We start from the raw sequence: 21,339 nt of genomic DNA, 5'->3' as shown, positions 1-21,339 counted from the left end.
GAGGCCTCCCCTGGTCACCCAAGCTAACGTAGTGTCGGCCCCACACTGTTTCCTTCACAGAGCAATGCGACGTGCAGCTGTTTTACTCCTTTGTCTTTTTGCCTTGTGCGTGTCTGTCTGCCCCTCTAGAATGAAGTTCCACAAGGGCGGGATCGCCACTGCTTCCCCAGCACCCAGAGCAGCACCTGCACGTAGTGAGTGAACAAATACGGGGCAGACGAACGAGGGAGGGAACCCCCAGGCAGCCTCTCCACTCCGCAGCCCCCGGGGAATCACAACTGCCTCCCTGAGGCACACGTCGCTTGAGCGATCACAAAGCCCCTTCTTCATCCCTGGTCCAGCTCCAAGAGGCCAGCACTAGAGGGGTTCATGTCCCACTTTGCCAAGGTGGAAATGGAGGCCCAAGAAGGGGCAGTGATGGTGCTGAGGCTGAGAGCTAGGGCCGCCCAACGCCATCCTTCCTGCCCGGGGTCACTGGCCCAGCAGCTCAGGCCCCAGAAGCCGGGCTGTGCAACTCCCCCCGCTTCACTGTGGGGCAGAGGTGCCCAGGTAGCCTGAAGGGGCCCCAATGGTGAGATGGGGCAGTGACGAGAGACACCATGACAGGTGGGCACAGGGAGAGGGGCGGGAGGTACAGAGCCAGAAAATGGGGTGAGAGGGGCAGGCCTGGTGCCCAGGGAGGCAACAGCCCCCACTCCAGAGTCTTGCTTGGTGGGACCACGGGCAAGGGCAACAGCGGGCTGGCCTGTCAGCAATGGGGCAGGAGGGGGCATCGTGTGCCTTCTGAAAAGGCATGCTCAACCTGCTCTCTGAAAAATGAAAAAAGAAATTCTGTTTTCAGTGCCAACCACAGGAAGTGACAGTGGCAGTCACAAGGTGAGGGGTTCAGTCCTCTGGGCTGTGCTATGCAGCTCTTAAGAGCACAGCCTCTGGACTCTGACTGCTGGGGTTTGAATCCCTGGTTCTATCATTTACCTCCTGTGTGATCTCAGGCAAGTTAATAACCTCTCTGGTCTTTGTTCTCCTTCTATAAAAACAGGAACATGAAAGTGCTTTCATCAGGTATTGCTGTCAGAATTAAGTAGGGTAAAGCACTTAGAGTGACACTAGGCAGCTTGTGCTATTATCAGAGATGCTTGGCGGCTAGGGGCCGGGGGAGAGGTGCGTGCAGTTTGTGGCATGCAAAGGGGACCGACCAGGAGTTGAAACTGGTTGACAGGAAGCTCCTGTGTGGCACAGTGTGTTAAGGATCCAGCGTTGCCGCACCTGCAGCCCGGGTTCAACCCCTGGCCTAGGAACTTCCGCGTGCCACAGGCACGGCCAAAACATACCCCCCCAAACTGGTTGAGAATATGACTCTAGGCTCCCTTTCTCGGCTGGAAGACACAACCCAGGGATGCCGAGAGAGACCGAGGTGGCGGATGGGGGCCCAAGGAGGGAATAACAGACTCAGACTCCACACCCGCACGCCCTTCAAGGTTCTGGATTCCTAGTCTGTGGCCTCAACACCCTCGGGGCTTCTGGATCTTTGTCCTTGCAGCAAGTTCTGCTCAGTGGGGTCTAATCGCTGACAGCAGAGGATCCTGGGGTGACTAACACTCCAGGTGTGGTTCCCAGATAGGCCTCCTCAGCATCTTCTGGGAGCTCGTAAGAAATTCAGGTTCCTGAGCCCCAAACAGACCTGCCCAGAGTCCCAAGAGTGGCTTTTGTGTTTTAACAAGCCCGCCTGGCAACACTGCAGTGGCTAAAGGACACACAAATCCTAGAGGAGTGGGGGATGGGAAGGGCATCTTGTTAAAATGCAGATTGCTACACGGCAGGTCTGGGGAGGGACCTGAGAGTCTGCATTTCTAATAAGCCCCCAGGTGTGGCTGAGGTGGCCCGTCTGAGACCATGCGCTTTAAACGCCAAGCTCCCGGGTGGGCGGTTGCTACATCGGCCCCCAACGCTGACCACGCTCCCGGGATGGCGCTGGTTTAGGCCGCTCTTGGCATCATCAGGCCAATGTCATTCTAGGTCCCCATACAAGCTCTGCCAGCTTCACGTGCCGAGTTCTTGCACGGTCTCAGCAGACCTCCCAGTCTGCAGCCCTGGTCTAGATGGAGACCGTTTGGTTTTGTAACAGGAACCCTTGGCTAGCCAGACGCGAGAGCCCAGCAGGCTCTGATGGCTGCATTTACTGAGCTTTCCAAGCTGGAATGTGCCCTGAATGCATCCAGATCTCAGGTGCCTCCTTTACCCGGTTTCCCAGATGAGAAGATCCAGGAAGACCAACGCCCTGTATTAGGGTTCTCTCCAGAAAAGACAGAACCGGACACCATCTACACAGAGAAAGAGCGAGCTTCCTTTTAAGGAACTGGCTCGTGTGATCATGGGACAGACAAGTCTGAAATCTGCAGGGCAAGACGGAGGCTGGGAATTCAGGTAGGAGTTGATACTGCAGTCCTGAGTCTGAAAGCCATAGGACAAGCCAGGCAGGCTGCAAACTAGGCACGGTTTCTAGGCTGCACTCTTGGGGCTGAATCCCTTCTTCCTGGGGAACCTTAGGCTTTTTTTTTTTTTTTTTTTTTTTTATTGTCTTTTTAGGGCTGCACCTGCGGCATATGGAAGTTGCCAGGCTAGGGGCCGAATTGGAGCTGTAGCTACTGCTTTACACCACAGCCACAGCAACTCCAGATCTGAGACAGATGGGTGACCTACACCACAGCTCACAGCAACCCTGGATCCTTAACCCACTGAGCGAAGCCAGGGATCAAACCCATGTCCTCATAGATATTAGTCAGGTTCATTACCGCTGAGCCACAACGGGAACTCCTAGGCTTTTCTTTAAGGCCTTCGATTGATTGATGTGGCCACCCACACAATGAAGAATAATCTGCTTTAACAAAAGTCTTAAATGTTAAAAAAAAAAAAGTCTTAAATGTGAATCACATCTAAAAAATACCTAGAGATCAACATCAGACTGGTGTTTAATGGATGGCAGCTCATCATGGCACAGCCTAGTTGACACATAAGACTAACTCCTCATAGCAACCTTTAGTTCCCAGGAGATCTGTGGGGGGTAGGAACACAGGGTGCTGAGGCTGGAGATCTGGACCAGCCCTTTCTTCTTTCTTTCTTTCTTTTTTTTTTTTTTTTTTTTTTTTTTTTTTTTGTCTTTTTGTCTTTTCCAGGGCCGCACCCGTGGCATATGGAGGTTCCCAGGCTAGGGGTCTAATCAGAGCTGTAGCTGCAGCCTACACCACAGCCACAGCAACTGAGACCCGAGTCATGTCTGCACCTACACCACAGCTCATGGCAACGCCAGATCCTTAACCCACTAAGCGAGACCAGGGATGGAACCCAAAACCTCATGGTTCCTAGTTGGATTCGTTCACCACTGAGCCATGACGGGAACTCCTGGACCAGCTCTTTCTAACTGTGGGAGCTTGGAGAGCCCACTCCCACCCCGTCAGCTGGCAGGGGAGAGAGGGGATGGCGTGGCTGTGCTGATGGAGACATAACAATAACACCTGCCCCAGGGCCTTTGCATTATGGACTTTAATTCCTATAGCCTCACAATGTCCTAGAGCAAGGTGTCATGACCATTCCCATTCTTCAGATGAGCAAACTGTGGCTTGGAAGGATTTGCATGCCAGAGCCTCTGCTAATATGACTCTGGACAAGCCATTAGGTCTTTTGAGTCCTGGTTTTGTTTCCTTACCCATCAAGGGGAAATTATAAAATGACTGACACACTGGAGGTGCTGGCTCAAAATGAGAAAATCCTCCCCGGGACTTGGATATTCTCAGGACAACATCCAAACGCCCAGACAGAGCCCCCGGCTCCACACACACACATACACACTTCTGGCTCTAGCTACGTTGTTCGCTCACAGAGTTCCAGCAATACTTTCTCAGGCCTCCATCACTTTGCACATGCTGTTCCATCTGCCCGGAACGCCCCTCCCGCTTCTTCACTTAGCTCCGTCATCCTTCAAACTCAGTTCAGCAAAACCAAATGCAATCAATACCACTCACCTCTGTGCACCTCCACCCCAAAGATGGCCAAGACCCAAAAGGCTGACAGTCCCAAGTGTGGATAAGGAAGTAGAGCAACCGAATTCTTACATGCAGCCAATGGGAGTAGATTCTAAACGGGTACAACTGCTTTGGAGAATGTTTGGCAGTGTCTACAAAGCTGAAAAAATGCACCCCTTATGAGGACCCAGCGATGTCCACCAGAAACATGCAATGTGTTCATTAAAAGACACACGTAAGAACATTCAGGGCCGTGCCGGGCTGGGAGTCCCCTAAATGCCCACCATCAGGAGAAATGGTAGACAGATGACCGTGCACACAACGGTCCCCGCTTCTCTGGGCGGGGAGGAAGCACAATAGCACCAGCACTAAGACCGGGCCCAAGAGCGTGTTGAGTAGAGGAAGCCAGACGCGAAGGAGCGTGTCATCCTGCACGATTTCGTGTGTGTGAAGTTACAATCGGCGAAACGAGTCTATGCTGTTGGCGGAGGGGTTGCAGGATAGGGGGAGAGGGTGCTAGTGCCAGGAAGGAGCCACCAAGGGTCTTCCTTGCCGGTCAAGTTTCTATTTCTCAGGTTGGGTGCTCCTAATACGATGGCGTGGGTTTGTGAACAGTCATTGAGCTGTACACGTGGGAAGGCTGCTCTAATTTTTATTTTTTACTTTTTATTTATTTTTGTCTTCTCAGGACCACACCCGCCTCATACGGAGGTGCCCAGGCTAGGGGTCGAATCGGAGCTGTAGCCACTGGCCTACGCCACAGCCACAGCAACTTGGGATCTGAGCGGCATCTGCAACCTACACCAAAGTTCACGGCAATGCCAGATTCTTAACCCACTGAGTGAGGCCAGGGATCGAACCTCTGTCCTCATGGATGCTGGTCAGATTTGTTTGCACTGAGCCACAACAGGAACCTCTGCTCTAATTATTATACTATACTTTAACAAAATGTTAAAACACACACACACACACAATATCAGCAGGTTAAGAACCAGGCACTGTCACTGCAGTGGATTGGGTCACTGCTGTGGTGCAGGTTTAATCCCTGGCCCAGGAAGTTCTGCATGCTGCAGGTGTGGCCAAAAAATAAAATAAAATAATTTTTAAAAATGTGGCAACTTGGGGGCTGCTCTACGGAGCACTCCCTGAGCCCCTGGTCCTAGAGGGGAAGGCACGCGCATTGTCACCATAACCACAGGCTGAGGAAATGTCACCCTCAGTTGAGCCGAAAGATGAGACCAGACCTCATCCACCTCTGTTGTTCGCAGCAGCACAGAGAGGCAGAGAATGGGAGGGAGCTCGACAAACATTATTTGCTGAAAGTAAGAGAGAAAAGCCCAAGGGCAGAGGATCCGTGGCATCCTGGGATTGGAGGAGCCAGGGACCACAGAGTCACAGAATCCCAAGATTCAGGAATCCTGGGATTTCAGGAATTGGGAGTTCTCTGAATCTCTGAGCTGAAAGACTTCAGAGTTTCTGTGGTCCCACCTTCCAGCCGCAGCTCGCCCCCCCAGGCCCCCCAGAGTCCTCTATGGGGGGTCCAACCCCAAGCTGCTCATCCTCCCTGGGGCCCTCCTCACACACCCACTGCTGTGCAGCCTCCTACCAGGCAGCACGCAGCCCCCGGACAGCAGGCTGGTGCTCTTGTCAAGGGGTGGGGGGGCATCTTGACACAAATCACTTCTCCCCCTTCGCTAAGGCTGCCGCGCTCTGAAACGCTGTGCTCCCGACAGGCAGCCAGGCCATTACAGGGATAAATATAGCCGCAGACAGGATGGGGAGCAGGCTGCCACAGGGGTCGGCCCTGATACCACCCCCCTCCCTCCCCAGGACCCCAGCCTTGGTGAGACCACACCAGAGGGGGGCCCTGCTCTACAGCCCCCACCCAATCACTAAGTCTGGGCTCTGGGGAAAGGCGCCTCCTTCGTGATGCCCAAGACCCTGGTTCAGCTGAGCCTTGTGCCAAAGGGCTTGTCCCGGGGTCTCCCCAGCCTGTCCCCCCAGGGGCTGGCCCAGCAGGCTGAGAGGCAGCCTCCACCCTACCCCCGCAAGGAGTCCAGATGCTGGGTTCTGTCCTGCTTCTGCCACTGCCTCCCTCTACGTCTTAGCTCCTTCGTCTGCGAAGCGGCACTGGCCCGGCCCTGCCCTCTGCCCCCCCCACAAGCCGGGTGAGGATGTACGGTTGGGACCAGCCAGTACTTCGGGGGCATCGGGTGGGTCCGGCCAGGCTCACGGGGGTGGGGTGGAGGGAACCGAGCTAGGGGAGGGGGGAGGACATGGTGACAAGGACCAGCAGCGAAAGTCATTCCAACCTAGCCTCATGTGAAGGGGACTGCGGGGCAGCCTCAGGGCCTGGGCACCCCCACCCCCACCCCCACCCAGGGGCCTGCCACAGGGAGACTAGGAGACAGGGCTCCCCACTTTCTATGTGAACGCCGCCCCTCAAGCCCCTCCCTCTCTCAGCCTCAGTTCCCCAGTCGGGGCTCGGGATCCCTCCAGCTTTGGGGCGTCTACACGTGGCGCTCAGTCTTTGCTGGGCTGCTTCGGGTTTCTAGCCCCGCAGCTTCTGCCTAGAATCTCCGGGGTTGGCTGGGCCTTAAAGGTGCAGTGCCTGAATCCCATCGTGGGGTCTAACAGGGCTGGGTGCCCTCTGCTCCCACCCTTCCCCACCTCTGGCTAATGGCTTTCCACCCGCCACGCCGAAGAGGGGCCCACCGGCCCCTTCTCATCCAGACAGTGGGGAGGGGCCTCCCTGAGCCTCCGCATCCCAGGCAGGAGGCCCAGCCCGCCAGCCCCAGGCCCTCCACAGCAAGTCCTTCTCGCCAAGGACATCGCCATCTGGTCCTCAGCTCCTGGTCCCCGCTCCCAGGAAGTCTCCCCCGAGGGGAGGGACATAAAAGCACTGCCCGAGTGTTTCCTGTGTGCCTGGCCCTGTCCTGACGTTTCCGCCCCGGCTTCTATCACCCCATTTCGCAGATCAGAGAACGAGGCCCAAAGAGGTTATGTAACCTGCCTGTTAGAGGTGGAACTGTGTCGACATCATAAGACCTTGGAATGCGATCCTATTTGGTAACAGGGTCGTTGCAGACGTAAGGGGTTAAGGTGAGGACGTCCTGGAGCATGGGGGGCCCTTATTCCCACATGCCGCTGTCCTCAGGGGAGGACAACGTGAAGACGCAGAGGGAAGGCAGCCAGAAGGAGGCAGAGACTGGACTGATGTTGCCACAAGGTAGGGGATGCTTACACCGACCAGGAGCCAGAGGAGGCACGGAGGCACCCTCCCCTGGAGACTTTAGAGGGAGCGCACCCCTGCCGACACCTTCACTTTGGACCTCTAGCCTCCATAACTGTGAAAGAATACATTTCTGTTGCTTTAAGCCACCCAGTTTGTGGTGCTTTGTTCCAGCCAGCCTGGGACTCTTAACACACTGCCCAAGGTCACTCAGCTGGTCAGTGGCAAACTGGAGTTTGAAATGAGGCAGAATCCCCTGTGCTCTTACCCAGCCCAGCCCTCCCAGGGGGGCCCAGAGGGATGTGACCTTTCTTTTGCTTTTTAGGGCTGCACCTGCTCCCAGGCTAGGGGTCAGTGGAGCTGCAGCTGCCAGCCTATGTCACAGCCACAGCAACTCCAGATTCAAGCTGTGTCTGTGATCTGCACCACAGCTCGTGGCAATGCTGGATCCTTAATCACTGAGCAAGGCCAGGAATCGAACCTGCAGTCTCATGGATACTAGTCGGTTTCATAACCCACTGAGCCTCAGTGGGAACTCCAGGGATGTGACTTTGACTCACAAAGACTGTCAAGGGCCCCCAAGATGGGAGGAGGTGGCTAGTGTCATCTGCTGGAAACTGATCTCCTGTGTCATGGGGAGGGGACAGCCAGGGCACAGTGGGCAGGGCAGATGCTCCCAGATCCTGACGAAACACAAGAGCCACTGAAGGAGACAGAGAGCCGGGGGGGGGGGAGAGGAGAACGGGCTCTGGGATACACTGAGCATGTTCCACCTCAGGGCCTTTGCATGTGCTGCTACCTCGGCCTGCACACTCCTCCCTCCGCCCTTCGTTCGAGAATATCCACGGAGCACCTGGCGGGAACCAGCTAGGCTGGGATATACCCAGGCATGCCAGGTTACAGACTGACATCTCAGCTTGAGTGTCACTGCCACTTCCTCCAGAAGTCTCCCTGATGCCTCATGCCCATCTCCGTCACTTCACTCGGCTTCATTCTCTTTTTGGCATTGTCTACCATCTGAAGTTTTCCTGTCTCTCTGTCACTTGCCTCACGCTGTTCCCCCCAACTCTATTCGGAGCTCCGTAGTTGTGCCCCAGCTTTGGCACAGTCCCTGGCACAGAGGAGCAGTTCGATAAACAGCTGTTGAGTGACGAATAGATGGCTGCACAGTGAGGGAAGCTTCCTGGAAGGCAGGGACCCAAAGCCACAGGTGGAAGAGGAATCACGCTTTTGAGTAAAACCCTCTTCGATTTCCAAGCCCTTTCATAGCTGCCTCAAGAACCACATGAAGGAACTCCCGCCGTCATGGCTCAGTGTAAATGAATCTGACTAGCATCCATGAGGATGCAGGTTCGATCCCTGGCCTTGCTCATTGGGTTAAGGATCCGGCGTTGCTGTGAGCTGCGGTGTAGGTCCCAGACAGGCTCGGATCCCGCAGTGCTGTGGCTGTGGTGTAGACCGGCAGCTGCAGCTCCCATTGGGCCCCTAGCCTTGGACCCTCCACAGGCTGCAGGTGTGGCCCTAAAAAGGCAAACAAAAAAATAAACACCCACACACGCACATGAAGAGAGCATGGGGAATAAAGAAAAGCATGGAAAGAGTTCCCAGTCTAAAGCCCCTCATTTTCTAGATAAAAACACCAAGGTCAGAGAGGGTAAGAGACCTCACCCAGCACACCTCAGTCCTCCGGGTCAGCAGGCAACGGCAGTGGGTGAACCCCGCCCCCCAAGGTCAGCAGCTCCCCCGTCCCCCTCCCCTAGTCCCCAGTCCTGCGGCGCTAGCGAGTCCGCCTTCTCCCAGACCCACACCTTGCCCTTCCCCGAGGCCAGCCCTTGTCCCTCCTCCATGGGCGAGTCCGCTGTGCTCTGACGGTCCCCCAGCACTCGGCGTGGTGAGACGGGGATCCCTCCCAAGATCCCAAGGGGCTCGTGAGTCTTGCAGGCTCCATCACCCAACGTCACAGGCTCATTTAACAGGAGGCCACAAGGAGGGCTGGACTCAGCCATTCATCTTCCCGACCCTGACTGAGCCCCTCGGAGCGCAGGCAAAGCGCCCTCGACAAGGTGGGACACAAGGTGTCCAGGCCCCTTCGTGGAGCTGACCCTCTGCGGAGGAGGGCAGATAACAAGCTGACACATGAATGAATGAATCAGACGACTGGAGAGGGTGGCAAATGCCCCGGGGAAAATTTAGCAAGGTGACGTGATGGCGAGTGAGGGTCACAGCTCTTCTAGTTTTGTCTCAGGCCCTGGAGGCAGGTGTGGACACGGCTGGTGGAGAAACGCTCCAGGACACGGGCCAGCAGAGCCCTCTGGACTCCACCAGAGGCTGGGTCGCCCAACCAGGGGAGAGGACGCTGGGCTGGAAGCCAGGAGGCGCCTGGACTCTCTCACAGTCCCCAGAGCCTGTGGGACCTCAGGAAGTCATGAATCCCCTTGGGACTCCACATGCTCCTTCTGGATGTTGGGAAGGGGGCGGTGATCACTGCCTTCTCCAGGTGCTGCCTGCCAAGACCCTAGGGTGACCCGGCCTCCTGGCTCCCAAGGAGCCCACCCTGTGCCCTGCAGGGGTCCGCACTCCAGAAGTGACCGTCCCTGCTGGGTGAGCGGAGGGAGACGAGGGAGAGCTCCATCAGGCAGATGGGACCCTGGCCCTGGCTGAGGGCTTCTCAGTAGGGGACTTGGCCTGGAGACCATGCCCCAGAGGGAATTTGTAGAGAATGGCTCCTCTGTTGTCCATCGTCCTCAGAGCCCCACGAGGGGCAACAGGAACACCCCGGTGGATCCACCATCGACCTTCAGCCTAGTGGCACCTTGCTCGTCAGGGTCCTGTCCCTGCGACAACCCAGAAATCTGACCTGTGGATTCCGAGGCTCCCCTCTCCAGGAAGGAGGCGGGAGAGAGAGGAGTGAGCTGGCCTGAGAAAAATCCCAAAAGGAATCCTAAATCAGTAACCCACTTCGGGCTTCCTAATATTCCCATAAATAATGCTAAGCGGTTAATGCTGAGTGCTTCTCACACACCAGTCACAGGGCAGGCCCACGAGCCCGTGTCATGTAATTTAACCCTCACAACTACCTTTAAGGAAAGACACAGCTACCCTAAAAGATCACAAGGGGGTAGAGTATTGTTCTCACTACTTTCCAGGTACGGCAACAAAGGCTCTATCCCTGACCCTCTCTTTACGCCTGAGGTTTTTTTTTGGTTTGTTTTTTTATGGCTGCACCTGAAGTATATGGAAGTTCCTGGGGCCAGTGACAGAATCCGAGCTGCAGCTGTGACCTACCCTGCAGCTGTGGCAATGCCAGATCTTTAACCCCCTGCGCTGGGCCGGGGATTGAACCCATACCTCTGCAGCAACCTGAGCTGCTGCAACTGGATTCTTAACCCACTGCACCACAGCTACTCTGCCCCTGAATTTTTAATAAGAATGGCCTCTGGGAGGGCGATCCCTTGACCACCCGTGCACCTAACTTTGCAGGACACCTGTCCCCTGTACCGGTTCTAGCCCCCTAGCAGCTCTGTAAACGCGATTGTGTCATACTTTGCTTCATTTTACCAGTGGAAAAGCCCTCAAGCCCTACGACTGACGAGGCAGGCAAATAGGATGTGGCAGCAGACCAGGAGGGCCCAAGTGTCCACGTTCTTAGTCCCTGGTTCTTTCCATGGAGACAACTACCCGGGTGACCCCTCCCACTCTGGCCAGCTTTGTCACATGCCTGGGGCAGTCCCAGGACTCACTGGGCCCCCTGCCAGAAAGAATGCAATAAAACCACTCCTTTATGTTGGCACCGGCCTCTGCATGCACAGGCCCTGGACTGTTAGCCCATTTTACAGACAAGGACCTGGAGGCTCAGGGAGGAGGAGGGTCTGGGCCTGGGTAGGAGGTGTTTGAACCCAGGTGTCCCACATCTCCCCATCAGGGCTGACCACAAGCAGGCTGCAGCTGCTGGAAGGTTACAACCTGGTTCCTCTCTCCAATTACTGAAGCTGTGGGTGCCCCCATGAAACAGAAAAAGCCCTACCTCCCTCAGTTAACAGTCCACAGTCCTAGGGAAGCAAAAACTAAAGGCGGACAAAGGGCCACTTGGATATTTCTCCCAGATCCTTTGCCCTTGTCACTTCCTCCAGTACATAACAGGGCTGGCGGGGTCGCAGACAGCAAGAACCTCTAACTGGCTACCAAAGCTCCGGGTTCCAGTTCCACCTGTGACCTTGGGCAAATCACAGCCCCCTGTGAAGGAGCCCCTTCCCCAAAGGGGGTGGTTCGACAAGGCTGGGGGATGGGATGCGAAGAGGAAAGTAAGAATCTTCTATTTACAGAGAAGCAGCGCTTCGGGGGAACAGGGACTGGGAAGGAAGAAAGGGCTCTGCTCTTTCTCCACGTTCCCCCCTCCCCCGCCCCAAACACACAGGTGCCAGACAGTTTTTGCAGGGAAAAAAACTAGTTTGCAAACACACTCCGACTTCTGGGAAGCTGCCCAGCTCCACTTCCTCTCCTATTCCCCCTTCGCGAGCTGGGAGCGGGCTCTGGAGCAGTTCCCTGCGGCACCGGGGATGCCCGGGTAGGGAGCGAGGCGAGAGGGCGAGAAGCGGGGCCAGCCCGACCTCAGGACTTCCGAAGCTGCGAAGGTGGCGGGCCTCCACCTTCCTGACGCCCCCAGTTCCTCGGGGGAGGTAGGAGGGTCCCTAAACCATTGGGCTCGGAGCCCCCCCACCCCCGCGCCTCGCCCCCGAGGGCGCCACCATCCTCCAGGCACTATGCCCTCGGTTACCCCACGGTCGGGGCGAAGCCGGAGCGCCCCCGCGTGGCCGGGTCGCAGCTGAGTCATCCAAACGCTGGGGTCGGGGCGCGCGGATGGCTGGGGGCTTTGGGCTGTGCCACCCGGGAGGCGGCACCTAACTTCCTTCCAAGCAGCCGCTGGCGCCAGAAGCCGAGCCCCAAGGCCGAACTTGAGCCCTCGCGCCAGGGCGCCCCGCCCGCCCCTTGCCCGCCGGGGCCCCACTCACCGCGGGTTCCGCGGGCGCTGCCGCCCTCACCGCGTGGCTGCCGCTCCCCGTGCTCCGGGCCACCAGGGCATCCTCGGGTGCTCCCCTGCTCCGCCGGGCCCACGGGCGCGGGACGGGCTCAAGGCGCTGCCCGCGCAGCGGTGGCCAGCTCGCGTGCGCTCCCAGCCGCTCGCGGTCCGGTCCTCCTCCCCGGCCCGCCGGGCGGGCGGCGGCGGCAGCTCGGGCTCCTCCCTCGGCCGAGGGAGGGGGGGGCGTGGGGAGGGAAGTGGGAGGCGGGGCGGGCGCTTCCTGGAGGGGCGAGCTCTCCCACGGGCGGAGCGGGGGCGCTGTCCCGCCCGCCGCCCGCGGCTTGGAGCCCGCCGCTGGCGCGCCTCGGGACTCTGAGCGATCAGAGCCTCGGGGCCCCGAGTATTCGAGGCTGGAATCCGAGGGTCCGAACGTTCCAGGCTAGGACTTCGCGGATCGGTACGCCGCTAGTTCTCACTCTTCCCAGGCTGGCCTCGCCCGAGCCGCCGGCGCCTCCGAGTAGCCTGCACCCGGCTCTCAGGGCCGCCGACGCGGGATGCGAGGGGTGGGCTCAGCCCCGGCCTGCGGGGCCCTAGGACGCCGCCTGCAGCCCCGACTCCAAGGGCTGTCGGGCTCGATGCTGCGCCCTCGAGGGTCTGGTTCTGGGCTATACTGGCAGCACTAGGACCGCTGTTTGCTCCCTCCCCCTCTCCCCCCAGTAGTAAAAGAGGTCGGCGTTTTCTTATTGCCGCTGCGACTGGGAAGATGACACATACGTATTTCTGGGACAGAGCTGATAAGACAGTTCGAACAGTGCCTATAGCGGAGGGCAATTAGGCGGGCCCTTTGTGACCCTGGCGCCGAGTCCGCCCTTCTGCGGCGGCCTTCTTTGCCCTAGACAAGGGAGCAATTCTTCAGAAATTCGCCTGTCGCTGGGCTCCCGTGCTGCAGGCCACTCCGTTTTTATATGCCCGCTCCCTCAGTCCCTCTACCCAATCCAGTGCCTCAGACAGCGGAGCCTCATTTAACCAGATTGTGGGGGACAGAGCTGTCTCTGAGATCTCAGGGCCACGTCCAAAGCCCTTGGCTCCCGGACTGGGCAGCTGGGCATTAACGCGCAGTGCTTGGGTTGTGGGATTTCCGTCAGGCAGGTGAGGGTTAACTGGGAGGCTCACAGCTGCAGCCAGTGAACCTCCCTCCAAGTCTGAGTCACAGGCACTTTGCAGCCTTAGAGGGCGGCTGTTAAACAGCCCCAGGGCTCTGAGCTTTGTTCTCTGCCTGCCTGCCCCCACCTCCCATCCATCCCTCTTTTCTCCAAGCTCTCCCAATCTTTCCTCCACATCAAGTCCTCAGAGCCCTCAGCCCAGCTGTGAGGCCAACCCATCCAGAGGTGTTCTGAGACCCAGCTGCAGCCCCTCTTCCTCCAGGAAGCCTTTCCTGATTGATATGGCCCCCAGAATCCTTCTCCTCTCCTTGCTCCAGAGCAGAAGAGCCAGGCACTGGGACGGACAGTGGTGAACCTAAGCAGAAAGTCCCTCCCCTCAAGTTGCTCACCTCACAGGGCTAAAACCACCACCCCTGCAATCGTAATACAGTATGAAAGGTGCAAAAACTCGAGGCAAGGTGAATCAGAAGACCTGAATCAGCTATGGGAGTCAGCAAGGCTTCCTCTAGAAGAAGGATAAGGTAGTTGGGCCTGCTGTGGGGGGCGGGGGGGAAAGACACCATATCCTTGGCCAAGGGGATGGAGTACAATGGCCAGGGGTCATGGCAATTCCGCTCCTAGGTATCTACCCAAGGACAATGGAAACATACCTCTATACAAAAACTTGTACATGAATGTTGGAGTTCCCATCATGGCTCAGTGGTTAACAAATCCAACTAGGAACCATGAGGTTGCGGGTTCGATCCCTGGCCTTGCTCAGTAGGTTAGGGATCCGGCGTTGCCATGAGCTGTGATGTAGGTGGCAGATGCGGCTCGAATCCCACGTTGATGTGGCTGTGGTGTAGGACAGCGGCTACAGCTCCAATTAGACCCCTAGCCTAGGAACCTCCATATGCTGTGGGAAGTGGCCCTAGAAAAAGGCAAAAAGACAAAACAAAACAAACAAACAAAAACTTGCACATGAATGTTCTTTGCAGCATAATTCAGAATAGCCAAAAAACGGAAAGTTCCGTCAACTAATGAATAGACCACAACTAAGCAAGATGTGGTCTATTCATACAATGGAACATTATTCAGCCACAGAAAGGTATAACATACATATAATATGGATGAACATTGAGACACTATATTAAATGAAAGAAGCCAGTCACAAAAGACCACATGTTGTATGATTCCATTTATACCAATGTCCAAGGGCTCCCGCTGTAGTGCAACGAGATGGGCAGCGTCTTGGGAGCACTGGGTCGAGGGTTCAATCCCCAGCCCAGCACAGTGGGTTAAGGATCCAGTGTTGCCACACCTGTGGATTATTAGTTCGTGCCTGTGGCTTGGATCTGATCCCTGGTCCAAGAGCTCCATATGCTGTGGGGCAGCCAAAAAAAGACAGATGTCCAGACTAGGCAGAGCCACAGAGAAAGCCCATTAGTGCCTGCCTGGGCTTGGGAAGGAAGAAGGGTGAGTGATTGCTCTTGAAATCAGGCTTCTTTGGGGACGATTAAAAATGTTCTAAAATTATAGTGACAGTTACCCAACTGTAGATGTACTCCAAACCATTGATTTGTATACTTTGAGGAGGTGACTCTTATAATATGTGAACTATATCTCAGTAGAGCTTTTTAAAAAAAATTTCAGGGATCAGAGGAGTCCAGAGGTCAGTTGTTTAAGGCCAAGTGTCCTCATCATGGGTTGATTCTGCAAGACTTTGTCTATCTTTGATCCACATACAGTGCAAGGCTGTTGCTGCAAAATGTTGAAGTCTTTCTTTGCCCTGATAAAGGCCTTTCTGTGCACCATTGGGAGGCCTTGAATTTCCCTAAATAGGCTGCTATTAGGGCATGTGTGTGTGTGCACTTGTGCAAGTATGTTTGTTAACACCTGCCATCTGGATGTTATTTGCACTGCCCAGGCTGTGCTGACAAACAGATCAGAATAACTAGGGTTGCCAGGACCCTTCATTAGGCTTGTGAGTTCAAGTGACGTGAAGTAGCACCACCTGTGTAGCAGGTCCCGGCTGGCCTCAGGTGTGTGTGAGTGGAGAGACGACAGAGGCTGTCCCAGTTATCTATGTGACATCGCAAATCACTGCAAGCATTATTATCGCTAATGGCTCTGGGTCCGCTGGGCTCAGCTAGAGCAGTTCTTGCTCAGCGTTTCTCAAACAGTCAGACTTTCTTGCAGCCAGACTGTGACAGGCCCTGGAGTTATCTAGAAGGCTTTTTCATACGTTTGTCTGGCAATTGATGCTGGGAGCTCGGCTGGAACACCCACCTGTGACCGTGCCACATGGCCTGGGCTTCCTGGTGGCATGGTGGCTGGCTTCCAAGAGTGAGTAGCCCAAGGGAACGAGGCGGAAGCCTAATTATCTTTTATAGGACCCAGCTTTGGGTCCTAACCATGAGACCACCGGGGAACTTCCTGCAGCGGCTTGATGGGGGATCGCAGTTCCCAGAACAGGGATTGAACCCCAGGCCACAGTGGCGAAAGCACTGAGTCCTAGGACCCAGCTCTGGAATTCATATAATGTCACTTTTGCTGCAGTCACTGGCTCCCTGCATAGACTCTGACTCTAGGCGAGAAGAGGGTCACAGTCACATTTTAGGAAGAGCATGTGGACGGGGAGGTATCTCCGTGGCCATCTTTGGAAAGTACCATCTCCCCACAGCTCGGGGGTGGTCATTGACTTGGAGGCACAATCTTGATGCAGCCACCCCACCAGGGATCTCCCAGTTAGGGGTGGGCGTGGCTTACTGTCCCGTGGCCTCTCCCGCGGAGAGTCGTGGCCGGCTTTGATTCCCAGTCCAGTCCAGATACTGCTTGGGTGAGATCACAGAGACCTCTGGGCCTCCGTTTCCTCCTCCGTGAAATGGAAGGATAGATTTAGTATCTGCTTCATGGGAGGAGGGTGGGAATCCAGTGAGACCCCAATGTGCCTAGCATGGTACCAGGCATGCCCAGACACCAGGGCTAACGTGCTGTTGTCAGTGCTACTTTTAGGATGCAGGGTTGTGGTCCGTCTAATGCAGGGAATCTCCTTCTAGGGTCAGGATGCCCAGCTTCCCCCTCCCACCCCGCAGGCCCTCCAGTCAGCCCCAGACATTCCCATCAGCCCCAGTCCTGTACGGGAGTATGCACTTGTGTGCAGGCATGGGACTCCGGGCACAGCCCGGGAGACTGATGCTTCTGGCCTAGGGGACTCAACCTGGGGACCCCAGGAGGACTTTATTCTCTAGTGAAAGTTCCTCTGCTGTCACTGCCTCCTCCTCAAGGCAAAGGTTGATTTCTGGGCAGCCAGGGCAGGGCTGGGGCTGGTGTGGGATGAGCAACAAGGTGTGGCTGCCAAGGGCCCAGGGCGAGGGAGGCCTCTAGCTCTGGGGCTTTGAGACACACTGGGTGGGGGTGGGGTGGGATAGGACGAAGACTGCTCCGGCTAGGGGTCCAATTGGAGCTGTAGCCACCGGCCTACACCTCAGCCACAGCAATGCCAGATCGGTGCCCCGACTGCGACCTGCATCACAGCTCACGGCAATGCTGGATCCTTAACCCACTGAGCAAGGCCAGGGATCGAACCTGTGTCCTCATGGATACCAGTCAGATTCGTTTCCGCTGAGCCATGATGGAACCCCCTCGTTGGAGGATCTTCACCAAACCAGCCACTGCAAGGTCTTTTTCAGGAAGCTCTGGATGTGTCCAGAGGGGGTATCCAGCTCTGGCTGAGGCCACCGCTCTCAGGCCTGGCCTTGGCCATGCAAGGGGGGGCCAAAGTGGGAGCAGAAGCAGGGCCAGGAAGCAGGGCAGGCCCCTCTTGCCTTCCTGGGGCCCCTTCTCTCTGAGGAACACACAGTCCCACAGATGAGTTAAGTCCCCAGTCAGGACTGCCCTCCTCCTTCCCTTCTTCCTCCAGGGTTGGAATTTGAACTCCACTAAATGGCTGCTGTGTGACCCTGGGCAAGTCTTGTCCCTCTCTGGGCCTCCTTTGTAAAAAGGGAGGAGACTGTTACTGAGATTGGGGCTGTGGGTCTAGAGGAGGTCCCAGAGGGCGAAGAGGGTCTTCAGAACTATAACCAGACAAGGCAGGAGACAGAGGATTGAGACACCAACCTGAGGGAGTGCGGAGGTGCAGCAGATCACTTTTGCACCTGGGGAAAGTAGGTCCTTGCGCTTTGTCTAATTTGGTTCGGGCCCTCACTCGGCAGATGAGGAAACTGGGACGGCACCTGTGGGATTAAGAGTCGCAAAATTTGGGAGTTCCCGCTGTGGCTCAGTGGGTTAAGGATTCGACATTGTCTCTGTGAGGATGTGGGTTCAACTCCTGGCTTCACTCAGTGGGTTAAGGATTTGGCTATGCTGCAAGCTACAGATGTGGCTTGGATCCAGTGTTGCCGTGACTGTGGTGTAGGCCGGCAACTGCAGCTCATTGTTTGATCCCTGGCCTGGAACTTTCATATGCTGCAGGTGCAGCCATAAAAAAAAAAAAAAAAAAAAAAAAGGAGTCACAACATTTGAAAGTTGAGAGTAGATTGTAAGAGTTCTTATCTTGGAGTTCCCATCGTGGCTCAGTGGTTAACAAATCTGACTAGGAACCATGAGGTTGTGGGTTTGACCCTTGGCCTTGCTCAGTGGGTTAAGGATCCAGCGCTGCCGTGAGCTGTGGTGTAGGTTGCAGATGCGGCTCGGATCCTGCGTTGCTGTGGTGTAGGCTGGTGGTTATAGCTCTGTTTCAACCCCCTAGCCTGGGAACCTCCATATGCCACGGGAACAGCCCTAGATAAAGGCAAAAAGACCAACAAACAAAAAAAAAGTTCTCATCTCAAGGAAAAAAAAAAAACTTAAAATTTGCATCTAAGGGAGATGGTGGATGTTAACTAACCTTAGTGTGGTAATCATTTTACATTATACATAAGTCAAGTCATTATGCTCTATGCCTTAAACGTATACAGTGCTGTATGTCAATTACATCTCAATAGACCTGGAAAGAAAAAAGGTAGAAAAAAAGTAAAAAAAAAAAAAAAAAAAAAAAAAAGTGAAGCCCCAGCTTCATTTCCTGGTGCTCCCACTTACTAACTTCCACTTACTGTATGTTCCTAGTTTGCTTTTGGGGACCGTAGGAAAAATCTCTGGGTCTCAGTGTCTTCCTCTGGGAAAGGAGGGTCACCAGGATCCACCAGGACAAAATAAGGGACGTAGGTGCAAAGCTTGCCTCCCGTCTCCCCTCGGCCACGTGCCCCAGACCAGTGGGTCTCTGACGCTGGCTGCACATCAATCACCTGGAGAGCTTTCTAAATACCACTCTAGTGTTTATGCCTTTTTTTGGTTTTGTTTTGTTTTTTTGTTTTTTTAAGGGCTGCACCCACAGCATATGGAGGTTCCCAGGCTAGGGGTCTGATAGGAGCTACAGCTGCCAGCCTACACCCCAGCCACAGCAACGCCAGATCCAAGCCACATCTGCGACCTACACCACAGCTCACGGCAGTGCCAGATCCTTAACCCGCTGAGCAAGGCCAGGGATCAAACCAGCATCCTCATGGATGCTGGTCAAATTCATTTCCGCAGAGCCACAACGGGAACTCCTAAATACCACTCTATTGTTTTAAAAGGCATTAAAAAAAATTTTTTTTTTCTTTTTAGGTTTGCATACACGGCATATGGAAGGTCCCAGGCTAGGGGTCAAATCAAAGCTACAGCTGGCAGCCCACACCACAGCCACCACAACATAGGATCCGAGCCGTGTCTGCAACCTACACCACAGCTCATGCAACGCCTGATCCTTAACCCACTGAGCGAGGCCAGGGATGGAAACTGCATCCTCACGGGTACTAGTCAGATTGGTTTCTGCTGCCCCACAGCAGGAACTCCCATAAAAGGCATTTGAAAAAGCTCTCCAGGTGATTCCCATGTGCAATCAGGATTGCGATCCCCTCACGGGTCTGCAGTTTCTCTCAGGGGGGTCTCGCAGCTTTGATATCATTTGGGGGCTTCTTAGAAATGCAGAATCCCGAGCCCCACCCCAGACCTGCTGAATCAGAATTTGCATGTTAACAAGATCCTCAGATGACTCAATGCACATTACAGTGTCTGTAGCTGATTTTAACGTTTGAGAGGTACTGGCTCCGACAGGGGATTTCAGACGTGTGTGTGTTTAGGGGAAGGTCAGAGCGGGTAGTCCGGGAGGACTTGAGGCCTGAAGGGGAGGGAAGCCAGATTCTGTGACTCCCATCAGAAAGGTGGTTCTTCAATCTGGAAGACCTTAGGATGAAAGCCAAGTGACAAATCCCAGCCTTGCCGTTAGGGAACTTACCAGCCCGATGACCTTCTTATGGAGAAGAATGTGTGGAAATGATTTTGCATACACTGCTTACTGCTCCATCGCCTTACTTTCCTTTGAATTTTGTTTTCATGTATCTCTTTATTTATTTATTCATCTTTTTAGGGCCACACCCAAGGCATGTGGGAGGTTCCCAGGCTAGGAGTCCAATTGGAGCTGTTATGGCCACAGCCACGCTGGATCCGAGCCGCATCTGCAACCTACACCACAGCTCATAGGAATGCCAGATCCTTAACCCACTGAGCGAGGCCAGGCATCGAACCTGTGTCTTCATGGTTGCTAGTTGGGTTCATTAACTGCTGAGCCACGATGGGAATTCCTTCATGTAGCTGTTTAAACTGAGCTGACATTTGGGAGAGAAGGGGCAGGGAGACAAAAGCTCCTCAGTGTGGGACAGAAAAATGGTCCAGGCCTCCAAACAAGCAGGTGGCAGGAGAGGCAGTTTGATAATAGAATGAGGGTGCCGCCAGCTCTGCAGTGCTGACAATACTGTGGTCTGTTTCAGGGCATCTGCAGTTACCTGGCATTTAGAACCTGGGCTGAGCTGCAGGGGGAGAAAGAAAAGAAATGGAAAACAAGAAAGCAGCAAAGAAAGAGTCTCTGAGCGCTGGGCTCTGCCCTTTGTGCAGTTCACCCGGCCCGAGCTTCTGGTTGGTGCTCTGTTCGCTCCTTAGCTGTGCCTTCCCCAGTCAAGGGTTCCTCAGGCTTTGAAGAGTTTATCCTCCAGTCTTAGGCAAGGGGAAGAGACACCAACACCCCCCCCCCCGCCACTGGCATCATTTCCCAGAAAGGGAGACCAAATTTGGGGCTCCAGGTAAACTTCTTGGATCCTCTACCTGCCCATCCCCTTCCCCATGACCAGCTGGAGGCCCTTCTCGGTGCCAGGTGTGCCCTGTCTCTAGCTGGGCAAGAGTGTCCCTGCGTGGGGTGTGGGTGCTTGGCGCTTGGCTGGAAGGCTTTCTCCTCATGCTTGGTGGGGACTGAGGATAATGTAGAGGCTGGCAACGGTCAGGGCTGAGCTGTCCAGGAGAGCCACAAGCAGGCTGGGACATTCCAAGTTTCCAGGCCAGGTGGAAACAGTCTCTAGCATCACCTCCTAACTCATTCTGGGTACAAAGGGGAACCTATCTCAGGACACGCAGTGAGCCAGCCTGCCCTCCAGTGGCCCTCTACAGTAACTGCACCCTCCCTGTTCCACTTTTTAAAAAAATTTAATTTTAATGGTGTATAGTTATAGTTTAATTAATTAACTATTTTTTGGTCTTTTTTCCTTTTCTAGGGCCGCTCCCATGGCATATGGAGGTTCCCAGGCTAGGGGTCTAATCAGAGCTGTAGCCGCCGGTCTACACCACAACCACAGCAAGGTGGGATCTGAGCCACGTCTATGACCTACACCACAGCTCACGGCAAGGCTGGATCCTTAACCCACTAAGCAAGGCCAGGGATTGAACCCGCAACCTCATGGTTCCTAACCACTGAGCCATGACGGGAACTCCAGTTATAATTTAATAGAGCAAAGTGAATCGGTCATTAATATATTATATATACTTATTTATATATACTTATGTATAAACAGATCCATTCTT

General features: G+C 55.1%; 1 protein-coding gene across 1 annotated transcript in view; it reads right to left on the bottom strand.

Moving 5' to 3' along the window:
* Nucleotides 1-12,491, bottom strand: part of CPNE2 (copine 2) — a 49,317-nt gene extending 36,826 nt beyond the window's left edge. The window contains exon 1 of the mRNA XM_021093901.1: nucleotides 12,261-12,491. The gene's annotated coding sequence lies outside the window, so the exon portion shown is untranslated. The remainder of the gene's footprint in view (nucleotides 1-12,260) is intronic.

This window comes from Sus scrofa, chromosome 6, assembly GCF_000003025.6.
Source record: "Sus scrofa isolate TJ Tabasco breed Duroc chromosome 6, Sscrofa11.1, whole genome shotgun sequence".
In the NCBI taxonomy this organism is placed as follows: domain Eukaryota; kingdom Metazoa; phylum Chordata; class Mammalia; order Artiodactyla; family Suidae; genus Sus; species Sus scrofa.
The sequence above is the reverse complement of the archived record's forward strand: the minus strand, read 5'-3'. Positions and strand labels throughout refer to the sequence as shown.